Source organism: Leptopilina boulardi, unplaced genomic scaffold (assembly GCF_019393585.1).
Source record: "Leptopilina boulardi isolate dan_hultmark-lab unplaced genomic scaffold, ZJU_Lbou_2.1 LbouV2_165, whole genome shotgun sequence".
NCBI lineage: Eukaryota > Metazoa > Arthropoda > Insecta > Hymenoptera > Figitidae > Leptopilina > Leptopilina boulardi.
Window position 1 is genome coordinate 2,514,071 of NW_026137713.1, and position 20,001 is coordinate 2,534,071.

The 20,001-nt window shown below is 26.9% G+C and overlaps 1 protein-coding gene across 6 annotated transcripts in view; it reads right to left on the bottom strand.

Annotated features, from left to right (window-relative positions):
• Positions 1-20,001, bottom strand: part of LOC127277340 (disabled homolog 2-interacting protein) — a 218,779-nt gene that overhangs the window by 126,698 nt on the left and 72,080 nt on the right. For 3 of the 6 annotated variants that reach the window (XM_051298403.1, XM_051298397.1, XM_051298396.1), the window contains exon 1: positions 3,828-3,922. The exons of the other annotated variants lie outside the window; for them this stretch is intronic. The gene's annotated coding sequence lies outside the window, so the exon portion shown is untranslated. Of the gene's footprint in view, positions 1-3,827; positions 3,923-20,001 lie in introns of those variants that run through there. 6 annotated transcript variants of the gene reach the window in all.

The following is a 20,001-nucleotide window of genomic DNA, read 5'->3' on the forward strand; positions in this document are numbered from 1 at the left end:
TTAAAATTGTTCTTCTTTCTTTTGTGCATAATGACAAATTAACGTTTCTCTTTTTCTATTTATTTTGTTGCAGAAAAAGTCATAATCATCTCCAAGAAAAAGATGATCTGTCTCGAACTAATTATGCTAAAGTGATTTCAAGCAGAGAAAAAGTATTATTTATATTGTAAAGTAAAATTTTATCGAAATAGAAGAAAAAGTGACAAGAAATATAAATGATGACAAGTAAATTACAAAAAAAAAGAACAGACAATAAATTAAGAATTGACATTTTGTGAAATTATACAAAATTGAGGAGAGTAATAAATTGTTGTAAATTAGATAAAGAGAAATGAGAAAAAAGCCAACAAAAGAATGACAAATGAATATGAAATGAAAAAAAGAAAGAACAAAACATTTCTAATCCTACATCATCAGGTGAATCAATAAAAACACTAACAAAACCATTTTTCATAATGAAATACAAAACTCTGTCACATTTTCCATTCAGAAGCTCTCAAGATGACTTTGACCTCAACACTTTTTTTTCCCTTTTCTTTCGAGCAAAACTTTTATGGTGTTAATCTCCTCTTGGGTACATGTAATCAGAAATTTTTTTTCTTTTCGTTTCCACTTGAGAAATGGTAAGTGGAACTTGGAAGTGAAGGACGAGCGTCAAAAATGGTCGTTTCAACGCGAGCGCACATATATATATATATATATATATATATATATATATATATATATATATATATATATATATATAATAAATAGTGGATCCAGAGAAGCGATTACGTCGGTCATTTATTTCTTTGAGTGAAATTCAGTCTTTTTTCAGAGAAGTCATCTCAGGTAAAGATTTGACGGGCAGTTGCTATTTAACAAGTTCTTCCTGGAGACGAGTGTGAGTGAGTGAGAGAGTAAAAGAGAGAAAGAGAAAAATCTCAGTGAGCTTAAGAGTTTTAAAGAGAGGAAGATGAGTAGCCGGTCCGATGTTGGCTAACAGTAAAAGTCCAGCTAGACGACGATAAAACCAGCTCTTCTTCGAGATTCGAGTTTTGCACTGTCTTTTTCAACTGATATGATCCGCGTCGACCTTCGTCAGAAACGTGCGTAAAACGAATCACCGTGTAACGCGCTTTAATTAATGACTCTCGGTATCATTAAAACCAGAGAGAGAGGAAAAAATTGTTTCTAAATAAAACGAATTATTCTTTCTCGTCAACAATTATTCGATATTAGAAACCAGTTTTCAGCAACTTAAGTAAAGAATTTAAAAAAATTTTCAGTCAGGAGGATTCGAATGGACATTATGTATCTCTATACCCCTTAACGACTGCAACCAACGTAGATTTGAAGGGGAAAAATTCTTTTACCTTTCAATTGTTGCTAATTCTAACGAAGATATTGACTAAATGAATTAAAATCATTATTTTATAAATATTTAATACAAGCAGAATAAAAAGAATATTATTATTAAAAATTTTGTATACACATAAAAAAGGAATTCCTTTATTGAGAGGCAATATATCTTATTTTCTTAAAAAATATTTAATGGAAGTGAAAATGTTTCATGAATCAATGTAACAACCTCCTCTCCAAAAATGTAACACACACATATATATATCTTTCACTTCCGATAAAATGAACTGAAATAGCTCTTCTCTTCTCTTCTAACGAGAGCCGCTCAATCATTAATACCCTCCCAGCTAAATTTTCTATTTTAACAAACATATAGCAGCGATTAATTTAAACCTACGGATGAGCTCTCAGCATAAAATATTTCTTTTTTATTTATCTGATATGTGTAAAAACGAATATTTAATATAGAAAAAAATAATATTTTTTAATTTGCGTAAAACCAGTGTATGTATAACAATAATTATAAAAGTTAAATTTATGAGAGAAAGGAATTAATTAGAAACTAAAAGCCAGGTGTGTCTGAACTATAATTTTTCGACATTCAAAATGAGATTTGCCGAGTAAAATTTATCATATAAATCCCTTTTATGTTGCCGTTATTATTATTATTATTTTACAATATGCAATATTTGCATTTATACGCCTGTTAAATAATTTTTTTCCTTTAAATAAAAAAAAAACCTAATTAATTACGGAAGTAAGCGACTAATTGAGTATATAATATTAATTTATAATCGCAATATAGGCGAAAGTTAATTAATCTACACACGAACATCAAATACAGGGCAATTTCCCATTGTCATTGAATCCAACAATGATCCTATTGAAAATTTACAATGACAATTAATCTTCATCGCGTTGTGTATACGGAAGAATTCTTTTTAAACGATGCACTTAACGTTTCAATAACTAAATAACCATAATCAAAACAAGAGATATAAAAAAATATAATGATCGTTAAAATGTGTAAATTGCAGAAAGGTAACGACCGTTACGAATAAAATCGAAATTTCCGCCACTGTATTTCCGCATGAGTGAAAATTAAAATCGCAAAAAAAAAAAATGCGGGAAGCAAACAAAAATGCAACATTGATTTCAAAAGAAGAGGGAGAGAATAATATTTTATAATGTAGAGTAACTAATCGAATATGAAAGCAAAGTATTCTATATTTATATAGTTTTAAAGGAACCTTTCGCTGCAAAAGTCGAATCGAGAAGAGGAACCCGTTAGGTTTACAAAATAAGCCCGAGGCACCTTTCTATTTGCAGTCTGTGTGTATTGTATCTTCAATCAAGCGTTTTACGTTTTACACGATAAACATAGTAGTGGAAACGACGACCACCACCAATATTAACATATAATACCTCACAATTTTTAATTATGCGGGAATTTCTTTTTTTTTTTTGCCAATTTTTACATATACAAAAAATTAGATTTAAAATAGAAAAAAAAATTCGAAGTAGAATAAAGTTTATATAAAATAAAAAAAATTATTAAACAAATTCCAACTGCAACAATAAAAGATGTTAAATCCTTCTTAAATGAGAATTTCAATTTTATTTTCAGATGATAAAAAAATTCAAGAAAAATCTAAACCTATAAATCGTGTAAAACATGCAAAAAAAATTATAGAAAATATTAATAGTTCGCAGGATCAAGAAAGAAGAAAGTCTCAGAGAAAATCACAGTAATTGATCCTTATGTATAGCGAAAATATATATTTACACTCCAAGTTAATAGATTTCAGATAATTTCTATATAACGATGAAGAAAATAATCTTTAATCACGCAACATTGATCACAACCAATCATGAACAATTCAAAGAGAAAAAAAATATTGACAATATTCCATTGCTTCCATGAAGGAAAATTTCACCTACTCTCACATCAAGAAACCATTTTTCATCCCACATACCTATACTCTATATATAAAAACTTCCGTTAATATTTTTTTCCAAATTCCTCGGCACTGATTTATTAATTCCTGTCTCAAACTTTCTATACCAATTATTATTTACACCTAGAGAATTATTTTTTCATTCGAAATAAATTGAATTTATTTCAACTAGATAAAACAATTTCACTTAAAATAACAATTATGTTTCAAAAATTATTTATTGCAAATAAAATTTATTTATTTCAAATAAATTTTCTTTGGTACTGATAAAAATCCTATTTTATACACAAACTTTAACATGATTGCTCCTAAATCTAGAAACCAAGAATTTAAAAAATTTTTAAATTAAAAAAAAAATTAAAATATTAAAATAATATAGCAAAAAAAAAACGAATATATTTTCTTGCTAAAAATCATTATTATATTGAACAAGAAATATTTGACAACTATCACAAAATGCACATTTTTGTCAATAAAGGAAAAAAAGAAAAATTTTTTTTTTAGAAGAAAAAAAAATTCTTCAATCACCTTTTAATTTATTAAAAAAAAATTTTTGTTAATTTTCACATTTTTTCTCGCGAAAAAGCGCACTTCCCATGAGACGTGCACGCGGTGAATGCTTGTCGCAAACTGTCGGCATGATACAATGTCAGCGACCGACCGGCAAACGAAGAATCACGGAACATGCCGAACTAGACTGTAAATTCAGTACAGAATTATTAAAAAAAACAGTTTTAATTATTGTCGATTTTGATTTTAATAAAATAAAACCGTTTTTGCGAGCTGTTCAATTTTATTTGTATTAAATAAAAACATTTTTTAAGGTCATAAAAGGAACTTTTAGTCAATATAGTTAACGCAACAACAAAAAATTTGTAATTTCTAATATTAAGTATTTTATTAAAAAAATGATAAATATAAATTTAATATAATTAATTAATTTAATATATGAACTATAAATTGAAATTTTTCAAATATTTCGTTAACAATAAAAGATAAAATTTCCCTCTAATTGGCTTAATATTTTTTATATGAAATTAAATAGATTCTTTATTGTACTCATTCAATAAAGGTGAAATATTGTTAATATTCACAAATATAAATGAATTTTTGTTTTTAATTAATCCAATACAAAAACCAACGCGAATTAATATATAATAAAACGCAAGGAATTTTCAACTGAAGCGTGTATAATATATTTCAACAAAATATTATTAAATTTTTTCCCTTAAAGTTCTTTTTAATAATATTCATAAACAGATTAATTTTATAGCCTCCAGCAATCGTTTAATTCATTAAAAGAATTTAATTATAAAATAGCTCAATAATAATCGCGAATAAGTTTTTATGAATATAATTGAAAGTTAAAAAATTCAAGAAATTTATTTAATATTTACAATTGCAAAGATTTTATTTTATTTGTAAATAATTTTTGTTTAATTTTTTATAATTTTTTAACAATAAAATTTTTGATAATTTTTTTTTTTATAATAATAGATCGCGATGAATTAAAATTGGAATATTTGATCTATCGCTATTTTAGTCAAAATTGGGTCAATCAAAACAGAGCCTATTTTAACGATTCGAACACTGACTACAAAAATAAATATCGCGAACTCTCGAGAATCAACTCTCCGAGAGAATAAGAGGAATTACATTCACTGTATAAGTTTATTGCAAACGATCCGTCATCAAAGTCTACAAGTTATCACCTTCTCTCGCAGCTTTACAATATATACGCTACCATATAAGTGCTTTTATGTTTATTATTTTATAGATAAATTTATTAATTTATAAAATAAACATTAAATAACTAATTAAATTCAATTAATAATTAAATAATTAAATTTTTTAACATAAAATTATGCATTACTCTAAGCTCTACACTGAAAAAAAAATTTATTTGATTCTATTATCATAAAAATATTTTAAAATAATTATTATTTAAGATATAATTTACCAAAACACTTCAATCTAAAAAACTATGAATATATGAAAATTTTTGACTAAGAAATATGAAATCTATTTTAAACATATTAAAAATGAACACACGTGCTTTAAAACAGAATGCATCATCACTTCTTTAAATGTCACCACATTTGAAAAAAGCGGAAGTAGAAAAAAAAGAACCTATAATACGACAAAAAAAAACCAAGAAGCATGCTTCACAAAATGTAAAACATTTTCATGGGTGATTAGCTTATTCAGTAGTCACTAGTTCGAAGTTCCTCCAAAAAAAGAAAAACCCCCAAAAAAAAGAAAATAGAAAATGAAGAAATTTGCCAGACACATTTGCCTGTAAGACAAAATAGGGGAACTTTGATGTCGAAAATAGCCGAAAAATTCTCTCCTCTGTTGTTTGACTTAGAAAAAAAATAACGAGGTCGAATCGTTGAACTTGACGTCTTCTCTTTAAAAGTATCGTTAAGAATAAAAAAAAAAAAAGTTTATCCTTTTTTCATACTGAAGAAAGTTGAATAAGATTTTCGAAATCGACTACTGGCGCGATAGTGTTACCAATAGTGAACTCTCGCAATTTTTTGGTAATACAAGTGCAAAACATTCTCTAATATAAAAAAAGGAAAAACTCAATAGAAAGATGTCAGAGGAAATGAAACGGCAGACGTTGGAATCGAAAAATCAATTTGAAAATTTAATATTTGAGGTCGACATCTGCGAATTTTTTTTTCGTCCGATTACGACTATATATATATTTATGACAATTTTATTACATACAGATAGAAAAAACAGAATTACATTACACGAATACCTCTAAGCTGAAAGATATATTCAAAAATGTTTCTTTTTTTTCGAAAATTACCTATTTTATGCAAAACATAAAATCCATGTATATATGATTCATTTTATGAGGATTTTTTTCACATCAAACTTGTTTAAACGCGCTACGAAGCGCATAAACCGTGACTGTGCGGTTACATTCTTCTTCCTATATACAATTCTCTTTGTTTTTCTATATATATATATAAATGTACACTACCTATTCGTCTTTTACCGGGCGTTTTTCACTGCTGCGTGTGTGTGTCTGACCAAGAGCGACTCTTTCCACTGCGCTTCATGTTAAATCTGATGTCAGACATTAGTTAATTATATAAGTAGAAAAAGAGACCGCGGCCATTAATTTAAATCAAAGCTCGTATACAATTCCGCAAGGGGTTTTTCGTCGCTTCTATGGATTTAAAAACAAAATATATTTTTTCACCGTTATAAAAGGTTGATTAATTTTTTTAATTCACAAAAAAAGTTATAAGAAAGTGAAATATATGGGCTTTTCCTAACTCAAAAATGGGTTCCTATAGAAACTGAGCAGTATACAAGGCTGTTACAATAATAAAAAAAAATTATTAAAACACTAGTATAAAAATTCCTGTTAATTTTTTTTTAATATTTTTTTTTTTACAAAATATTAAAAACTATTCACAAATATTCAAATATTGAAACCTGACCAAAGCCCCGTTTTAAATAGAGCACGGGAATATTTGACATAAAAAACCTATTTTTAGACATTTTTTTTCGAATCTTTCTAAGAGACATACAACTTCTAATTTACAAATCATTCATTATTATCAATTACAAAATCGTGAAACCTAAAATTTGTCTGTCATGGAAAGTAAATATGATTTTTTTTTTTTTTTTCAAAGGAAACTGAATGAAAGTACCTTGAGAAGCCTTGAGAAATTATATACGTTTGCAACTCTTTGTGATTGAAAGTGCGTGTGAATAAGGCTAGAAAATGAAGTGACGTTTGAAATACGCAAATTACACCATACAGATTTTATTATATACAGCGAGAGAGAAAAATATGGTTAAAAAGAGGGGAAAAAAAAATTATATAGAGTGCTAACTAGGGACAAGGACATGTCTAAAGTCCAGTCCAGTCGGCCTCGAAAAGCACAATACACACTCCGTTATATATATACTATTCTCGTGTCGTCCGTTATATCCTCACAAAAACGAAAAAAAAAGAATACACACACATTTACTATATATAGAGAATCGTAGAATGTTGAATGACACCATAAAACTTCTTGGTATGCTGTTTCGTATACTTGTAAATATATGCATAAAGCGAATCGCACGTGACATTCTAACCTACTCTTCGAATTTTGCATTTTAATTGTCATTTTTTTAAGCAATAATATTTTCACAGTTTTTCCCCATAAACAAAAGTTTTCAAAAATTATAATTTTTTAAAATCAAAAACAATAATTGTTTTATATTTATTTTAATTATATTATTAAATAATTATAAATTCTTACATTTTATTCATTTTTACCGCAAGAATTTCCGTTGGCTGGAGTCGTTAAGGCGTGTTTAAAAACGAGAGTTACTTCCTGCGTTCGAAGCACCCCAGCGTTAATAAAAATTATTTTCAAGAATTTATTTTTATTACAAAAATGTTGTTATTTAAATAATATTTAAATTAATTGATATTATAAATTGTAAACATTTTTTAAATGTTGCAAAAGAAATAAACAGAAAATTTTGTTTCAATATCTATCGTTCCAATCCTTTAAAAAAATCTAACTCTATTTTCACCTTCTTCTCATAAGTATTCAACAATTTTTTCTCACTCGACATCGTTAAATTTCTTTAAACTTTCCAATGGTCATCCTCCTTATGAATGTTCGCGAGATAAAAAAAAAAAAGGCGGATGGGAAGAGAAGTTTCGCCAAGGAAAACTCATAAAAACCATGAATTACGAGAGCAAAAAGATATAGAGATAGAGAATATATATATATATAAACTTTCGCTACTCGAGGAAAAGTTTTATTATTCAGCTTTTCCAAGTCCAATCAGAATTCAAGAAAAGTTTTTAACTGGTCCATCGGGGGGTCTCTAGATATTTAATAAGACCAGGCGGAAATAAGAGGAAAATCTTACAAAATCGAAGTTTGCAATAAAAATGTACTATTTTTAAAATTAATAATGTATTATTTTTTTAAATTATTAAAATACAAATTTTTAAAACCAAAATAAAATTCTCCTTGTAAAGGAATATGGAGAGAAAAAAAAGATTTTAAAAAAAATCCGTTAAAGAATCATTTTCTCAAACAGTAGATAGATGAAAAGGTGTGAAAACTGTCATTTCTACTAATTTGAATTGACAAACGCACAAATACGAAAAAGATGTTAAACCCGCAATCAAGAAGGTGCAAAATATTGCAAAATTTGAGAGAAAGCTCACCGCAAACAAGTTGCTCCACCATATCGAGAACGGGTTTTTTTTTACGAATAGCAAAGTCATTTGAGGCGACATTTCAATTTGTCCGCAAAGCGACAATCTATTTTTATCCTTTTTTTTTTTTTTGCAGTCACGCTTCGGTTTTCGACCCTTCCTCTCTTAAAAAAGCGAATGAGCTATTTTTTTCTCTAGACTTCTAATAAATTTTCTTAAAAGCTGTGTGAAATTTTTAAATTCTCCCCTTCTGAAACTTCTAACATTTTGAAAAAAAAATCGCTTGACTATTATTATCATATTATGATTGAATAATAATTCACTATTATCAACACAGAAAATTAAAAGGCATTAAAATAAGCTGCAACGCTTCTTATTTTTATCCAATTTTGCTTATTTTAATCCATTTTGGTATTAAAATAAGCAAAATTGGATTAAAATAAGAAGCGTTGCAGCTTATTTTAATGCCTTTTAATTTTCTGTGAAATAAATATATATTTATTTCAAACAATCAATTTTTTATTTTAATCAAATAAATTTTATTTTATTCAAATAAAACTGTTTTCAAATCAATAATTTCTGTATTTAAAATAAATATCTTTGACTTAAATAATAATTACTATTTGATTGAAATATATATTTATTTAATAATAGTCAAATTATTTGAATCAAATAAATTTTTAATTATAATTAAAATTATATTTATAATTATAATTAAAATTTGTAATTCCTCTTTTTTTTTGGTGATACTTTAATTCCTGATATCATTTGATAACAATATTTTAAATTTATCTGTTCTGCAATGGATTTACCGACCCTACCTAAAGATTCTGCTTTATCTACAGTTGATTCATTAGTGAATGTTGGTAGATTATCTACGAGAGGCGCAACTTACTTTATTCGAATTGTTCGAAGATTATTACGGAGACTAATAATAAAAATAATAATAATAAGCATTTTGATGATGACAATGTACTGAACGATAATAAAATTTATGCCTGGAACGAACATTGACATCGACTCTCGACCTGGCCTAACCTGATCTTATGAATCTAATGCAACATCGACTTCATCAATTAACACTTTAATTTAAATATTTTCTTTTTAAATTCTTCTACACTTTATTTATTCTACATTTCTACATTTTACAAAAGGAAAAAAATTATTTTTATAAATATTACGGAAGTTTAGAGCAAAATTTTCATACAGTAAAACGAGATAAAATTTTATTTTAATAGTAATAAATTTTATGTATTAATATTTGTTTGTTATTCGAATTCAGAGAATTGAGATTACATAAGAGAAATCAGTTTCATGTTTAATTAACAGTCAATGGCCAACGATAATTTGTTAATTGGAACAAATGAACATTAATATCGCATTCCGCAAATATTTTTTTTTTCCTATTTTGTACCAAAATATTTACAAAATAATATATAACTATTTTGTAAAGAAAAAACTAATGCAAAAATAGACGTTGTTATAAATTTAATTTTAAAAATAAAAAAAATTCAAGGAAATAAGAAATAAATTGACGAATTAAAAAATATATTTTACTTTTTTCTTTCCGATGAAAAAATCTCATATTGTTATTTATTATCTGTTTCTAAAGCATTCGAAAGAGAGAGATGAAGAGAAAGAAAGATTTATTAAATTCTGGGTCAAAATTTCCGGTAAAAAGAAGGGAACTTGACAGGAAATTGCAAAATAAAATTTGTGTAATCACAGTCACATATTATATTTATAAATATATATAAAATACCACCCAATGCCAATAAGATCACATTGCTAATTTCTATGAGAATCTTGTATAAAATATATATGAAATAAAGGATAAAAATAGAATTTCCAATATCTGTTGTTAAAATATCACATTCAACATTTTATATTTTTAATCATCGTTAAATTGATCACTAAAATTAATTTGAATTTCATAAAAAAAATAAATAAAAAGAAAAATAAATAAAAAAATAAATAAATAAAATCAAATAGAAATAAGTGATCGAGATTATATAAATTTTTTTCTGATCAATATTTTTAAGCCGAGTCAAAGGCAGTTTTTAATTTCATATATATAGTTATTTTACAAAGGCAAAACCTATAAAAAAAATCGTTCTCAAAATTGTATAGTCCAATTTTCCTCTTTTAAATCACATATTTTTTTATTTGTAATTTACAGGTGTCTTAATTCGTCTCTTTCTCTCTCTCTCTCTCTCTGACGGCTTTTGGAAACAAGCCAAATGTTCAAAATCCATTACTATTACTTCTGTTGCTGTGCGCTCGTTACTACATATACATATGAACATTCTTTTTTATATTCAAACGAAACAAAAAATAGTTAGGTATATTTCGAGATGGAAATATAATAATCATTGTCCAAATGATTCCAAAAAATATTTTGAATAAAGAAATAATTTTCCTTGACAGTATATAGCAAAAAAAAAAAAAATTATTTGATAAATATTTTATAAATAATTGAGAAATATTTAATAAAATACAACACTATTTAGCAGCAGCAAAAGAAAAAGAAAAAATATTCGAAAATTGAAGTTAAAGTTTTAAACCACAGAAATAACCGTACAATATCTAAAGTTAGGGCGGTTGTTCGGGAAATTTTGTGTTTACTTATCGGATAAGAAGTGAGGCTGAAAAGTTGGGTTCGAAAATAAGATTACATTGGTGAGAGGGGAGGAGGGGGTGCGAAAGGGTGTTGGAGGGCAAAGGTAAGAACTTTCAAGATTGAACGCTTCATGTATTATATAAAGGAACCCATGACTGACAGTAAACACAAGGGGTAAGAAAGATCCCGTCAGGGCATAATACAGATGCAATATATATATATATATATATATATATATATAACTTACTTAACTTTGAGACAAGAGCAATCGAGAGCATTCATCCAATTTACTTCCTTAGCTCATATTACCACCATTATTTATCTTATATATACAAAATTCCCTAATTAATTCTCCCTTCAGCCAGAAAAAAAGAAAATCAATTTTCAAAACCGGAACCGGAATTAAAATCCAACAGAAATTTTCAAGCATATATAGAAATTTTTATATTCACTTACGAATATGAAAAGCAGAATTTTATCCAACAAATATATGATTTCGACAGAGAACAAAAAATTGAAAATCAACACATTTCTATTTTTCAAATCAAGTATATAGTGAATTGATGCTAACAACAATAAAAATACGTAAGCCGAGGAACAAACAAAAGAAAAGCTTTTTATTACGGTTATATATAGAACAAGAATGTTGAATATCATCGATAGAGATACGTTACCAAGAGAAGAAAAAAAAACGGCTTTAATGGGAGAGGGGCACAAGCGAGGAATTTTTTTTTTTTCAAACAAAAAAAAGAATAGGCCGGTGAGAGTGGCGAAGCTTTTTTTTTTTAATCATACGAAGAACACATATTGCAATAGAAAAAAAGAAATTCGAATCTAATGGGAATTTTATTTAAAAATAAAAATATGTAAGCTTGCACTTGATATAATATTTAAACTTATCGCCATAGTGCAGTGCCAGTGGATTTTAATGAGATTCGCGTATATATGTTATTTTTTCCAATCCTTTTTCACATTCAATTCAATTTTGGCATCCTTTCACAACATTTGCGAATGGATTCATTTAAAAAGCTTTTTACAAAACTTCGCGCGCCAGATATTTTTGTATGCGCATAAGCAAGTGATTCTTATTTTAAAAGAATTTTTATTTACGAGATAAAAACGCAGATCGAAAGTTACTTTCCTATATGTATTCTATTTTTTATAAAATATTTGAATTCTTTTATTTTATACCAGCTAAATCACAGTCTTCAAACCATAAAAAATTTATGAAAGAATATGCGCATCATTTATTTATATTATTATTATTATTATTGTACAATTACCATTATATTATTATAGTTATTATTATTACTTTTAATCAATAAAATAATACAAGACATTTTATAAATTAATTGATTATAATTAATGCATAAACATACCTTAAAATTTTGTAAGTATATTCCTTTTCGACTCATAAAAAATTTCCAGATGAAAATATCGATCAATGTCACTTACCTGAAACAAAAGAATGTTTTTATTTTAATATATAATTTATAAAATATAACATTGATTATTTATAAATATAGTCATTTACGTTATATCAAAAGAATTAAAAATTTTTGTCAATTAATTAAATTATAGACAAATTTGACTATAATTTATGTTATATTTTTCTACTGAATATTAGTTACTTTTTACTAACAATTATTTACTTTTTACTAATAATTAGTTATTTTTAGCTAATTGCTGAAACAAAAAATCAGCCAAGATTTTACTATAACAATCAGTTATTCTTGACTAATTCAGATGTAGAGAGTACAGAAATATTTGAACAAAAGAATTGAGACGTCAAACTTTATAGATCTCCCGCGATTAAACTAAAGTCGATAAGATGGTTTTATCAGAAAAAAAAAGGGGGGGGGGCAATTTTCAGTAGGGGAAAGTTGAACAACTATAGGGGTTGTGGAATTTTCATGCCTGAATGAACCAAGTCCGAGGTCTCTCATCACTGATGACGAAATGGGGTTCTACATATATATATATAGCCCAGGGGCCATTCCTAAAGGTTGCTTTTTGAATCGAGCTTTTCCGAAGAGAGAGAGAGAGACAGAACAAGTCGCATCATTCTGTTCAGTCTTGCGTCACATCCGGTTCTAAACGCGCCACGCGATGAAAACGGCTCACTGATCCCCTTTCCCGATCCTTCTTTTATTTTTTTTTGCTCCATGGCTTTTTCACCGCACAGTCGACTGATAACTTCTTTCTCGTTGATTTCTCTCCATATATGTCTCACTCGATCAATTTTTTTCGGAAATTTTTATAAAAAAAAAGGCCGGAAAAAATTGCTTTATGTTTTATGAAATTTAACAATTAGAAATATTTATTGAGTTTTTAATGAGGGATTTTATATAAATTCCATACATATACATATATTATATAAAGAGAGAAATATGTTGGGTGATGTGTCAACATCACTTTTAGAGAGCGTACTCATGTTGCAGATAAATGAAATGGACATGTTTGCCAGGGGTATTAATGAAGGGCCACGAAGTATAATTACCAGGGATTCTGGAGCTGAAAAAAAGGATCATCACAAATGAACATTTATGAGGTGTATGTGTGTGGCTCATGGGACACAATTTCGATCTATCCAATAGTATAGAATATAGTAACAGTGTTGGAAAAAGCATCCTGACTCTTTAAATCAATCCATGAATTATATGAATGTCGATATCACCTGCTTGTTTCAATTTTCCATTTGACGCAAAAGTCCATTAGCCAAATGGAAAAATCCTTTCAATCTCTCCTTTAATGAAATAACATAATAAAATTTTATTATCAATTTTTCAATTTGATTAATTCCCCTAATATATATTTTGATTTTGATAATTTATGGTTTTAGAAAATATTTGGTATATTTATGATAATGGGTTCAAGTAATTAGAAAAAAACAAACATTTTTAATAAGTTGTGAATATTTTTACAATGATTTGATAAAGTCATAAATGAACAGTGACAGAGAACATATGCAGGAATATTATATAATAGTAATAATGAAATGGTCGTTTAGGAAACATTAGCAATGGCGACATTAGTGGCCGATCCGGTCGTAAATTTTGTCATGTTCTCCATGAACAATGGCCGAAACAATTCGAACAAAGTAAGAGAGAAGGGGGCGGGGGGATATGGTCCAAACTCTCCGAATTCATATTATTATTATTATTATTCTCATCTATATAGAAGTTTCGTGATGCATTGGTGAATTTCAAGTTTATTCATTCATTCTCTATTATATCTATAGCCGCCGGGCTATTTTCAAGAGGGTGTAAGTCCGGATAACCAAAAAGGAACCCCAAAAAAAGAGGGAGAGAGAGAGAGAATTATATGCTCAGAGGAAAAACAATTTCCCCGATTGCAAACAAAAACGAAATAGAAATGTAAAAAGTTTTCTTTTATTTGAAAAATACAACAAGAATTTGGCAATTTTAGAATGAAATTTATTATCTATTTTTGTTCTTTAATCCATTAGATTTTAAAAATATAATATTGTTCTTTTTGAAAGAAAGGTAAATTTTCTTTTTTATCTATAGATTTTTTTTTTTAATATTGTGAATATATAAAAATGTTGGTATGGCAAATATCGATAGTCAACTCTGGTAAATGGAGGCAAGTTGTGCGCGAATGTGAATAACCTGGAGGCATGGCGGAATCACCATAAACCCGAAGATTTATACGTTTCCGATATAGTCCCTTTGCAAAACTGCCTAGTGAGAGGGAGAATAGTCGATAAATTCAGAAACGGAAGACTGGATATCAATAAAAATGTACGTCATGCGTTTGCCCTTATTGTTTCTTTCTTTTGTCATTATTATTTGAATATCCGACAATAAACTCCTTTATCGTCGTATATATAAAAAAATTATTATACTCCTAAATCTTTTCAACAAAATTTGTCACCGCGAACATAGTTTCCGCCAATAGAAATTTTTTTTTTAAACACTAAAACATTTGGACTTTTTCTCTGTAAGATTTTTTTTTTTTTTCAAAGAAGTTTATCTGTGTAATGAATTTATTCCGCGCGGTCTGAAAAATGTAAAGAAAACTAAATGGAGAAATTTAGAAACTTGCGATATGATGATCCAAGTTTTTAAATCGGGGAAAAAAAGTGGTCTTCGTGAAATTCTTTCGAGAAAGTTAAACCGACCCTGAAAAAGACGTTTAATTTCCCTCTATATAAGACAGACTGTTTTAATGACTAGCAAATAAACGACGTCTATATATTAAACAAAAAACAAGATTTATATCTCTCAGTTTATGTTTAATTCCTCATTTTCACGAATTGTAATTTTATCATAAAAGAAAAATTCACGAACGTAATTCTAAACTTTTTAATTACAAAGGCTAATTAAAGAAAATTGCAATTTTTTCTTAAATAAATATTAAAAATGGTACTTATTTTCGAAAATTATAAAAAAATTGTTTGTGTAATAAAAATGTTATAAAAAAATATGTTACAATAATTTTTAGTAAAGTGTTCAAAAATAATTGTAATAGAGAAGAAAAAGAACAGAAGTGTCTCATTCTTTCTATCGCTAAAGAGCACTGAATAATGTATGTCTAGTCTTGGAATATAAATCTCAAACCTATATAGCGAAATTCTACTCAAGTAGCTGATAACCTGAAATTATTGGTTAAGATTTCCTCTCACATATATTGTTAAAAGCAAAAGTATAGGCACCCTTTTGGTACTTTAAACCAAAATTTATATGGTCATGATTCACTCTCAAAAAATATATATCTATATAAGATGACTTTTTATACGCCAAAGAAATCTTGAGAATTTTCAATGAAGAATAGAGAAAAAGATTTGTTTTTTTAAAACAGAAATTTTTTTTTTAGAAAATTAAAAAAAAATTATACTTAACATTTTTTCCTCACTATTCAGTAAAAAAAAAAAATAATCATGACCTCGCAGTCTATCTATATCTATATCGGTAATTTTTAGTCGAGACGCTTTACAACCCACACACAGATTATACGCAAGACAACTTTTCAGATTGAGTTCGTTGACTTTTTACATAAACAAGCCAGGAATCAAAATGAAAATATCAGAAATCAAAAAAAAAAAAAAAACAAAAACGATAATTTATACTTAATGACATTTACAACACCGAAAAAAATAATTATTTTCTTTTCCGTTACAATAACTTAAAATCTGACTGCAATACATAAAAAAAATGAAGTCGAAATATATTTTTATTTAATTGAAAATTAAAATGTTAAAAATAGATTAAAAATTATTTTAATAAAAAATAATTAATAAATTATCAAATAAAAAATTATTTCTTAATATTCAACAAATAGATAATTTACTAATTATTAAACTTACTTAATTGTTAAGTAGTTTTTAAAAAATATTTTTAATTCTAAATAATATATGTATTTTTTTTTACTAATTATTAAATTAAAATAAATTAATGATAGTATTTCTTTACAAAAAAAACAACCATTGCACCTGACCCAGTCACGCCTGCGCCTGATCCGAGTATCGATATCAACTTCCCATATGTTATTTAATATAATCGTATCGATCACGATCACCTGATATAACTTTTAATATAATTATTTTTGCATTAGCATCATCCTTGACATAATTACATTTGTCAAATAATCCAAATTTTATATTCCTACTTTGTTCTCAAAATGATAAAATATAAAAATAATAAATAAATATAACAAAAAAAAAACAATTTTTTCATGTCTTGGACTATAATTTGAATGTTAATTTTTTTGTGAAAAGAAAAAAAGAAATTATCATCCCTCTCGTATAGAGTTTATATCTAACGAACAAGTACTTACTTCATTTCTCTATCAGATATTATCATTATGAGTTATTGCCATCTGGAGATTATTAATATAATTAATTGTGCCACTTATGATTGCAAACGATGATAACCGACGAAAGTTCACTGTCACTTTTCTTTATGCCAGTCAGCTGCTTTTGTTATACTAAGATGGAATCAGGTTATGCGATCCATTCACTTTTGCAAAAGTGCGGCTCATCATTCCCTTCTTCAATGAGTTGAACATTACGAGAGGAAAAAAAAAAAAATTATCTTCAAGGTCAAGGAAAGAATAATTTTATTTTTATATTAAAAAAAAAAAATTAATGTCTGACTAAAACTGACCCTCTACTACTCATAAGAACTAAATTTCAACGTCGGACTCAAATTTACCTGAACTACTGAATATTATCAAATTCTGATAAAAATAACAATTTTATTATCAAGTCTGACTATTTACTACTGTAATAAAACCAAATTTACAAGTTTACATAAAAATTATTGTCTGACTAAAAATTGCTTCTATCACTTATTCGAAAACTGACTAACTTCTAAGAGTAAAATTACAAAGACTAAAAACCGCCTTTTTTATACTAAATAATAAAAATTTACAACGAAATTTAAACCGTTTTGTCTGACTAATATTGACATTTACTACTGGTACAGAAAAATTACTTTTTTCTGCGTCCTAATAAAATTAGAAAAAAAATATTGTCTGTCTGCAACTATTTTTTACTACTCATACTACTATACTAATTCAATTAGTCACGTATATACTTACGTGACTGTTTACTATAGAAATAATATACTATATAGCGTGTATTACATAAAAGCGTTCATGCGTACGCTTCTGTCGAATCAACAATATCGCATTTGTGGCTTTATATTTCCCACGATACCCTATTACCAATTTATTTATTATGCCAATGTAAATTGGCGTAATAAAACAAAAAACACATCATTTTACCATTGCAGAATGATTTGATTTCTATGCATAGAAAGACAAATCGTTTACCCATTTCCGCTTGCTATTTTACTTACGTAATAAATAGCTTAATTTAACAAATAATAGAATTCAAATCATATATATGGGAAAATGTGATTCATATTTTATATTACTATTTATAATATAATAATGTTATAAATATTATTTTATTAATAATATTAAATAAAATAAACAATATTATTTATAGAAACAATTATATAAAATATATATAAAATTGTTAAATTACTTTTCAATTACAAATTAGCCTGATAAAAAAAAAGTTTGATAAGAATTTACAAGTTTTCGTTTGCCGTTAGGGTTGCAATTAATTAAAAGTGCAAACTCCGCGGCGACTTGAATTTATATATAAAAATACTTTTTTTTTACCCTCTTCCGTCATCCGTGGTTGGTTAGATTCTATTTAATTACACTTTTCCCCTCAAGCATTGAGTTTTCTACCATCTGAAATCCTCTTTCATTACATAGTTTACTGTTTGCGATTTTCTCAATACTTTTTTTTTTTTTTTTTTGTAAATTACTGAACTTTAAAAGAGGATTTCTTTGATAATTATTTTATTTTCAATTTCGTAGAAATCATTCTTGTCCAATCTTATATGATAGATAAAATGCCTTCAGATTAAATTTCACGAAAATAAATTATGCGTGTTAAATTAAGCTGGAAAATATTTTCTTCACGTGTGAGTGATAATAATCGTTATATGTTATCTGATTTTGGATTATACCTTACACAAGGAGAAAGGGGAGGGGGGTTGTATAATTTATAACAAAGACGCTAAGATCACTATCTTTCAATGTGAATAATTGCCTGTTTTCTGGAAGACAGAACAAAACAGTAACACATATATACGTATATCATAAAGTTGAACATTCCTTATTTGTGCCCTTTTGCTAAGATCATAAAACTCAAATCAGATTATAGAATAAGAAAAATAAATCTATTTTAAGCACGTGCCCCACTATAATTTTACTGAATTATTAAAAAAATCCTTTTCTCAGATTTTTCAAATTGGAATATTTGATAATAGTCAAGCAACAAATTTTATAATTGAATCAAATAAAATTTTTTTATGAAACAAATCGTCAGAAATAAATTTTTCCAAAAAAGAAAATAATATAGGAAAATTGAAAATATCGAATAATTACTTCCTACACTTTTTTTTATATATTATATTCTATAGAGAAAAAAAATGAGAGGGAGAAAGAAAAATATAGAGAGAGAGTGATAAAGGGGGTGAGTATAAAAAGCTCATCGACCCACTATACAGATACGTGTGAGAAAGGTTCTGGACATGTCCAAGAACGTGTCAGCCAACCGGCAAATTGCATTTCAGATTATATGCTTGACCCACTTTGCGTTCACTCGCGATTAGACTTGATCATAATAATTCATATTTATTGCATGTCTTTATAAACATAAAAAAAATTCGCCTTAACGATCTCTAACAGCAAATGAATTGTTTACTTCATTAAAAGATACGTGAGAAAAATATTTACTTTCTCTCGATACCGCGTGTATATTAATTATTTTCAAACAAAAAAAAAGAAAAAAAAAATAATTTATAATTGTGATCATTTATCCGCGAAAAAAACGAAATTCTCCAATAGAAAAAATTAAATAGATTATTATTATTAATAATATATTTATTATTAATAATATATATATATATATTTCTTATATAACATTTTTTAAATCATTATGATAATGTAATTTTCTAATTCAAAACAATGATAAAATTCACAAAAATATTTAATTTTTCTTAGGCACACTATTTCATTGCAACTTCTTGCCCAAAATACACCGAAAAGTGTACAAAAAAATTGACAGCCGGATCCGAGTAGAGGAACACACCTATTACCACCAAAAAGTCATCCAACCCATAAATCCAAAATTATAAAAAACTTCCCAAAATAATTTAATATTTCTTAGGCACACGATTTTAATGCATTTTCTTGCACAAAATACACCTAAAAGAGTAGAAAAAAATTGCCAGCCGGATCCGAGTAGAGGAACACACCTATTACCACCAAAAAGTCATCCAACCCATAAATCCAAAATTATAAAAAACTTCCCAAAATAATTTAATATTTCTTAGGCA